This window comes from Neofelis nebulosa, chromosome 15 (assembly GCF_028018385.1).
Source record: "Neofelis nebulosa isolate mNeoNeb1 chromosome 15, mNeoNeb1.pri, whole genome shotgun sequence".
NCBI lineage: Eukaryota > Metazoa > Chordata > Mammalia > Carnivora > Felidae > Neofelis > Neofelis nebulosa.
Genome location: NC_080796.1, coordinates 46,189,386 through 46,198,840, shown reverse-complemented (window position 1 = coordinate 46,198,840; position 9,455 = coordinate 46,189,386).

Sequence of the window (9,455 nt, the reverse complement as noted above, 5' to 3'; positions counted from 1 at the left end):
GCAGATTTCAATCCACAAAGTGGAACTTTCTTATAATGAAAGATCCACAAATTAGAATGAGCTATGGTTTAAGGTAGTGAGCTTCCCAAAAGTGCTTTCAGCAGAGGCTGGCTGCTCAGGGGTGTTCTGGAAGGGGTTACAGGCATCGAGTGGGAGGTTGCAGTGGCTGACCTCTGGGGTGGCATTCAGCTCGAAGAGCGTATTCCTAGTCTATCTGAGGCATTCGGATGAGTGTTCAGGCCAGAGAGAGTGGCAAGGGTAAGACTCAGGTTGCTAATTGGACCTATCATGGAGGTGTCATTAGCATCATAGAGGAGTGGGTTAGGCCATTAAAATGAGAGTGAATCTATCAATCCATGAGACCTTTAAAAATGGCATAACAAAAAGACAAAGATAAACTATGCTGTCTTAATTTTACTAAGAAACAATCCCACCTCTGACAAAAGAGTCTCTGTATTCCATTTCTGATTCAGGTCAGTGTCTCATAAATTCATATACATATAATATAGATATATGAGATCGATCGATCAATCGATCGATAAACAGACCTCTGTCTTCACTTTGTATTCTCCCACCTGAATGAAGATGAAGGGGCCCACAGACCTAACATACTGTCTGGAAGCAGAAGAGATAACTGAGTTCTCTTCTGGTCCTACGCCCCCACAAGTAGCCTCCTGCTACAACTTTATTCTTCCCTTTCTGGTAGAAGTGGAGACTGGGAAGTCACCTTTTCCAATGGAATGGCCTTCCACACAATTGCAAACAACTCCTCCTTTAACTTTTTCTCCTCTGGGCTAAAGGATTGCAATTCCTTGAACCCCAACCGGTAGCAAATCAAACAGAACAAGATCCAAAACAGAGTGGAAGAATCCTTAAGTTGACCTTGAACCATTAAGTCCCTCAGAGCTGGTACCTTCCCAATCTCTGGCATAGGGTGCTTCAGGATCATCTTTAACATCTTGGAAGCTGCACAGACATCATGCCTGCTGGCATTGGTCAGGGCCTCCATTGGCACCATTATCACATCCGCTCGCTCTTCGGGGGTCAGGTATTTCCTGAAGAACTGAAGAGAGAACGACAGTTGTCTCTGCAATGTCAGCATCCCACTCTGGGAGTGCCCGAAGCCTCTGGACTCCAAAGAGACCAGTCAACCAGGGTCCAGTGGAGGCAGCCCCTGGCTACTATCTGGCTGTTCCATGGTGTGAGGCCAGGCTCCCGAGTGTCATTAGCTCTTAAGTCCTCAGGTAACAACAATGGTCCACACAACATGATACTGAGAAAAATGCAATAAGGCATTTCTATTTTGAATTTGGAACATAATTAGGTGATTCCATTTGGAAATAAGTTCTGATGTTTAGTGAATTTGCAGCATTCCAAAGCGAGCAGTGACTGCCAGGGTCTAAAACAGATGTGCCTCCTGTCTCTAAATGTACACACCTCAGTGAAGCTCATGCACTCACACAAGAAAGAGAGTCTCAACTCTGTACCTGGTTCTATGCTGGGAGCTGGGAAGCCCACACACAAGGCACTGTCTGACTTTGCCCTCAAGGAACTTACTGTCAGGGCAGGGCAGGGAAATAGGCAGTCGTGGTGCCATGTGAGAAATGCCAGTGAGGGACACAGTGTGGACAAAGCTAGACTTGCAAGATTAGACAAGGCTTCCTGGAGGAAATATCTCCGAAATCCATACTTGGTGAAAGTGGGGGAAAGAGTTCCAGGCAGGGAACAGACTCTGCAAAGGCCTAGGGAGGAGTTTTGTGTGGTCACTGTGTCCTGCAAGGGACCTGGGCCAGGTGGGAAAGGGGAATCAAGACAAGATGAGGCAAGGGAGTCAGGAGCCAGATCGTGCAGGACCTCATTGGCTATATGAAGTCTGGCCTTTAGGATAAGAATAATGGAGAGTCAGTGCAAAGTCCAAAGAGGAATAATATGATGATATGTGCATTTTAGAACTAATTCTCTGATGACAGTACAGAAAATGGTGTGACAAGAAGCATGGTTGGAAGCAAGGCAATCGACAAGAGGCTGTTGCAATAACCCAGGCAAGAGATTGATGGTGGAATCGCTGTGGTGGGGCCAGAGCAGAGTGGATGGATTCAAGAGCCACTCAGGGTGAGGGTGGACAGACATGGGATTAAATTGGATGTGGAAAGTGAGGAAAAGAGGGAAGGACGACTCTTGGATTTCTGGCTGGCATGTCTGAAATAGATTAAGCTTGAGGACACCATTGTTAGGACAAGCAATACACCCTTGCTGGTTGAATAGGGTTAAAGCTAGTCCACAAATAAAGGTACATGAACACAATCAGTGAGTGGAGGATAGGGTCGGCTATGCCCCTATTTTAAAACTCTCTCAATAACCTCAAACTTCAATCAACTCAAGTGCAGCTAAGGAATGGGCCTTACCCCTCCAACATGCTGTCCATGAGACCTTGATTTGGGGGCAGTTCCCTGTGTGGGGGAGTGCTCCTCTGTGACCCCAGCCAGGCTCTCTGTAATCTCTACTCGGCCATCTTTCTCCCCTGTGAACGCTCCCCATCTGGGCATCCCATACACCCATGGAGAGCGAGGGTTACCATTGCGAGATTCTGTATGTTGGCAAACCATCCTCCGCGGAAATTCTTCTGCAAATCCTTCAGGATGATCTCTGTCTTCTGTTTCATACCTCCGATCCAAAAACAACAATTAAGGGGCAGGGCCTTCACTGGGAGAAAGGAACACACCCTCCCTCACTTCCCCTCCAAACCTCAGAGAAGATCAACAAGGTTCAACAGGTGGAGTAATGTTTGCCCAGCAGAATGGGGAGAGTTCCCTAGTGCCAGGTTGATGGGTGGAGGGAGATTGTAGTTGGCAAGGTGGTCTGGTCCCCTGACCCCTGCTGTCCCCGTACCCATGCCACAGTGAGAACTGTTCCCACTCCCCACCCCCACAGCTAGCAAAACAGGAAGTACATCCTACTGAATCATAAAAAGCTAAGGTTTCTGAAACTCCCTCTAGGGCACATTTGCAAATTCCTCTAGCACCTCTGTAAGTGTGTGTGGCTGTCTGTATCTTTGTTTTTTCTGGGACAGAGAAGGTCTAGACCAAAGATTCCCAAGTTTGTTCCCCGAGAAACAATGCTCATTTTCTCAGTCCTACACCCAAGCAGTAGCGACAGGACAGCGGGAAGTTTTGGAGATGCAAGCTGATCTCATAAGCGGCTGCAAATCTAGGTCTCCCTTTTTGCCAGGGATTTCCTAGAATCTTTTATAACAGGGCATTTCATCAGCAATGGGTTTGGAGTTCATTTAGATAAAGCAGATTTATTCCAGCACCCCCGCACGAGAGAACTGCCCTTTGGTGTGCCTGTCACAAGGCAGGCACTCAGTGACTGGTGCTTGTATGCTCCTGCTACTCAGCGGGTCCCCCAACTGCAGCCACATGATGGTCCAGGCTCATATCACTTACTTCTATGAAGCACAAGGATTTTGAAAAAGTAATGCAATGCCTCCGATGCCTCTACGCTGATCTCATGGTTGGCGTTCATGCAGGAGAGACCTAAAATGCCCATCATCTTCCCAGTCATCGAGAACTCCATCATGTGCTGCTGGGAAGAGGAAACCATTACCTCCTCACTGTCCCCAAAGGAGCTCCTCCCCACCATGACCATCATCCACCTCCAAACTTCCCTTTCTTCCCACATCACTAAATTATTTGCTTGTGTGTGGCCTCTCACCTCCCCCCCCCCCCCCCCGCCAGTGCCATGTTCTGTCCTGGCGTGGGGAACCTTCCAAACTGACACCTAGGGAAATGGGACAGCCAGGCACCTGAAATACGTTAGCCGATGCAAAGCTGTGGACGCATCCCAGCTCTCTAGGACAAGTTGCCCCACCAAGACTGAGATGTGTCTGGCCAGTTAGTTAACTAGTCTGAGGGCAATATCCCATGGAAGCAGAAAAGGCACGAAGGCTAAATAAACAAATAAATAAATAAGGTGCTCTGGTTAACCCTTGGAGAGCCTCAGGCTCAATCAGGCACCCCAGAGAGGCAAGGCCCATCGGGTCAGCCTTTCCTGCCACCCCAGGCACTCACCGACAGTCTAGGGAAATTGCAAATAAATCTCAGCATCCGGGAAATGGTGCCCAAGGCCCGGATCTGTTGATGCACTTTCTCTGACAATGTTAGCCAAGGCAAGATGATCTGGAAAGGCAGCATAGAGACACCAACAATGCCTTCGATGGGAAACATCCCTCCTTGTTTTGAGTCTACATCTCTAACTGCCGAAAAGACAAACAGCTGCTCGCTCTGGCAGCGCATATACCAAAAAGACAAACAGGAGGGAGTCGCAGCAGGTGACAGCTCCATGAACTTGGCAAAGCAAGGGTGTCTTTGGCCCTTCACCTATTACCTTCTGAGACTCTTCCTATAGAAACGGTTAAAGACAGTGATGCACTTGGAGGAGGAATTGCAAAGCAGAAGAGCTGGGAGGGACGAGATGCCGTGGAGAGCAGGGGTTCTGTTCACATCATAAATGCACAAACTCTTCCCCACTAAGCCCAGGCCAAGGTGGAAATAGTCTCCGAGAGATGAGATTTGGAAGCATTAACTTCTATTACTAGTAGTAATACTCCTAGTGACCAAACATATAAGTTGTCTGTGTATAATAATTCACTTTATCCTCCCAACAACCCTATGAGACAGGTTGAGACACCATCAGGTGGGAGAGACCTGTGTCCTGTTCGGCACAAACCTTTGGAAAAGTGTGTCCTGCTTGCATAGGAGCTGGACAGATGCCCTTCAGGGTGGCCTTTCTGCCAGAACATTAAATCCTATCGTGAACATTCAGAGGCAAAAAACAAATAAAAATAAAACGAATGAACCACCACCCATACGTATCTGACACCCAATCCAAATATTAATTCAGAACTGATCACAGGCATAAATCTAAAACCTACAACTATAAACTTCTAGGGGAAAATAGGAGAAAATATTTGAGATCTTAGGTTAAGCAAACAATTCTTAGGTAAGACAATAAAAGTATAACCATAAGAGGAAAACTTAATATTTGGGCTTCATCAAAATGCATACCTACTTTTCGAAAGACCCTGTTAAGAGAATAAAAGACAAGCCACAGAATGGGAGAAAACATCTGCAATTCACATATCTGACAAAAGCCTTATATCCAGGATAAAGAACTCTCAAAACTCAAAAATAAGATAATAAACCAAATTTTTATTTTGTAATGTTTATTTATTTTTGAGAGAGAGAGAGATAGCAAGCTGGGAAGGGGCAGAGAAAGAAGGAGAGAGAGATCCCAAGCAGGCTCTGCTCTGTCAGCTCAAAGCCTGACACAGGGCTCAAACCCATGAACTGTGAGATCATGACCTGACCTGAGTCAAAGCCACAAGTCAGATGCTTAGCCAACTGAGCCACCCAGGTGCCCCAATAATACCCCAATTCTTAAAAATGGGCAAAAGATATGAATAGACACTTGACCAGAGCAGATATACAGAGAAAAAATAAACCCACGCAAGGTGCTCGACATCATTAGTCATTAGGAAATGTGAGTTAAACCACAAGGAGATACCACTACGCACCCATAAGAATGACCATCTTTAATAAAACACACTAACAATACCACGTGCTGGCAGGGATGCAGGCTGGCTACAGTTCTGGTACATTGTGGCTGGGATCACAAAATTATACAGCTACTCTGGCAAAAACTCTGGAAGTTCCCTATAACAGTAAAATATGCACATACAATTCGACAATCCCGCTCCTAGGTATCTGCCCAAGTGAAATGAAGAATCTATATATGTACCCATTTGCAACTACGTGGATGGAACTGGAGGGTATTATGCTAAGCAAAATTAGTCAGAGAAAGACAAATATCATATGACTTCACTCATATGAGGACTTTAAGACACAGAACAGATGAACGTAAGGAAAGCAAAAATAATATAAAAACAGGGAGGGGGACAAAACATAAGAGACTCTTAAATATGGAGAACAAACAGAGGTTTACTGGAAGGGTTGTGGGAGGTAAACAGAGGGGTTAAATGGGTAAGGGGCATTAAGGAATCTACGCCTGAAATCACCATTGCACTATATGTGAACTAATTTGGATGTAAATAAAAATAAAATAAAATAAAATAAAATAAAATAAAATAAAATAAAATAAAATAGATAAAAATGTATTAAAATCTTCTAACATATGAACAGTAAAAAAAAAAAATCTATGTATGTACAAAAGCCTGAATGCACATATTCATTGCGGCTTTATTCATAATCACCCCAAACTGGAAACAAGCCAAATATTCCTCAACTAGAGAAGGGGTACACAGCTGTGATCCATCGGGACAATGACAAAATAGAAAGGAATGGATTAGTGATATATATAACAACATGGGTGAGTCTCAGATACACTGTGCTATATGAAAGAAGACAGACATAAGAGGCTATATGATTCTGTTTATATGACATTTTGGAAAAGGCAAAACAATAGGGACAGAAAACAGATCATCTATTGCCAGGGTGGGCAGAGGGGTTGACTACAGAGTCATGGGGAGATTTTTGGCGTTGGTAGATCTACTCGGTAGCTTGATTATCGTTGTGGTTACATGACTGCGTTTGTCAAAACCTGTAGAACTATATGCACTAGGAAGGGTGCATTATACTATATGTAAATTGTACCTTAACAAAAATATGAAAAATAAAACAAAGACAAAAAGAGAGAGGAGCCCTTTGGAAAACTAAATAGGCCTTAAATGTTTTTTTTTTTTTTTTCAAAATTAAAACTCTTTCTGATCCTGCTGTGCAAAGTCAAACATGAAATAGGTGAAGTGTCATGCAATCATATAATTTTGTAGGAAAAATTATGTCTAAAATAGCCACACTTGGGGCGCCTGGGTGGCTCAGTCGGTTGGGCAGCCGACTTTGGCTCAGGTCATGATCTCATGGTTTGTGGGTTCGAGCCCCGCGTCGGGCTCTGTGCTGACGGCTCAGAGCCTGGAGCCTGTTTCCGATTCTGTGTCTCCCTCTCTCTGACCCTCCCCCGTTCATGCTCTGTCTCTCTCTGTCTCAAAAATAAATAAAATGTTAAAAAAAAAATCTTAAAATAGCCACACTTGATTTTTTTGTTTTCAGAATTACCTCGAAGTAGGAAATATAATCCAAATGTTGTTGCATATAATAATATCTATTTTTCTCATTTAAATTTCATTTATCAAGATAAATCAATAAGTGAAATTTTGGAAACTATAAGCGGTGCCTTTGGGGGGCACCATTTATCTTTGGATAATGAGGACCCCAGTAATGGATTTCCTGAGGACTCCACCCTGATGGAGAACCAAAGTTCATCGTCTCCATTCCCCATAAACTCAAATTATAACAGTGCATTTACTAGTTTGCTTACAGTGAAGGTACCCACAAAGCACAGAAACACATCTCAACAAACGTACCAGAAAGGATACATTTCAAAAAAAATCACGTCACTAATCCCAATATGGATATGTTTCCTCTCTAGACACAGCCCTCATCAAAGTTGTTTTTATTATTTCTTATAATGTTTATTTATTCTTGAGAGAGAGTGAGAGACAGAGTGAGCACGAGCAGGTGGAGGGGCAGAGAGAGAGGGAGACACAGAATCCGAAGCAGGCTCCATCCAGGCTCTGAGCTGTCAGCACAGAGTCCGACGTGGGATTCGAACTCATGAGCTGTGAGATCATGACCTAAGCCAAAGTCAGACACTTAACCGATTGAGCCCTCCAAGCACCCACAAAAAAGTTTTTTAAAGATATCCAGGCGATCCTGTCTCTGCATTTGTAGTCACACATAATGTTTTATCCAAAATTATATTATCCTCATTAATTACCATCTTGTTGATGAAAGTAGGTTTCATGTGACTCTGGGCTACTTCCCCAATTCAAATTCAACCCCGAGAGATGACAACGTATCATAACTAAGAATATTTGAAAGGCTCTAAAGACAGTGAGAAGGAGACAGGAAGTGGTCTCCAAGTCATTGTGATTGCTCTCTGAGGTTTGAGAACTGATGGCCTCTGTGCTGAAAAGACCCCCAGACTATCCCCATACTCCTTATCTTTCCTCCCAAAGATCAGACTTCCGTTTCCCCGATTTCTCCAGCCACTTACCTCCAGGAAGTTCTGCAGCAGGGACATGTCGGGGTCCATATCCTCCATTACAAGAGCTTGTAACATGTCATCTAAGGCCTGGACCGTCTGACAAGTGAGGAAGCATGGAGCGTAGGTGGACCGACAGCCGCTGTGCTAGCTTGGCTCCCTGGGGCACTCCCCCCTGTCCCTCAGATCCCACCTCAGGAGGAAGGAAAGTGGGGGCCGGGCTAGCCCTGCTGCCACACTCCCATCTTCCCAAGTGCTGACCTTTCTTGACCTCACTGAAGGCTGGGCCAAGGCCAGCCCAAATTGTAAACCAAGTAGCAAAATGTAGGCATTGGGCAGTTCTCCCCAACAAATATAGCCCTCATGATATTCTCACCCTTAGAGATTCATTCTGGTAGATTAAGTTCTATTTTTAAAACTGAAAACTCTTGAGAAGACTTGGCAGTCCATTGGCCGGTTAAGTTATTCCATAAAATTTGTGGGTTTTATCATTAGACTGTCTCTTCCTAGAGAAATAGGACACTTAGTGAGAGAGGACACAGGTAGTGTGGCAGCATGGGCCAGTCCTCGGGGAGACAGGTGATGATGAGGCAGAGGGGTTACTTCGAGCAGCACGAGGGCCATGGAGCTATGAGCTCCCGAAGGTCAGAGAGGAGGGGAAGGGGGTCTGGGAGCTAAGAGGACCCAGGAAGCCACTGAAGATAAATCCTCTCCTGTGGAGACCTCCACCAGGAGGCGATGGTGGGGATTACCTGGAGGTAGAGACTAGCACTCTCTTTTCTGTCTAGACTAGGCATGATGAGAGGCAGAGAGAATATGCTAGAGATGCCAGCATTCACCAGATCCAGTTTCTGGGATAAGTAGAATGGTGGATTCACCTGGCTGGGGTGAGAGGGGAGGAATGACAAGAGAGCTTTGGAGGATATCAGTGGCAGGGTGGGATATGTTTCCAGGACCCTGTGGCAGAACCTTCTCTGCTGCCCCTTCTGAGGCACAGCAAACAGTAAGGACCTGGGCTCCCAAACACTTTCCAATGACCTCCTTGCCAGGAAAAGAGGTCCTGGCCTCTTGGGGAGCCTTCCCTACACTGGATGTCCTAATAGGCTTCTGATAGTGAAACTGGGGGTACGTCCAGCACCCCAGGATGCTGGTAGATGAGGCAGCAATCATGGGGCCCTGCCACCCACAGCACAAAACTCAAGTCCCCAGACCTTGCCCTTCCTCCCAACCCAAATGTTCACAGCATCAAAGGCCCAGGGGCTCAGAGGAGGTAACAGCAAGGAAGGAACCTCAGGGCCACGATGCAGAGCATGGCTCGCTGATGCACACTGCTGACC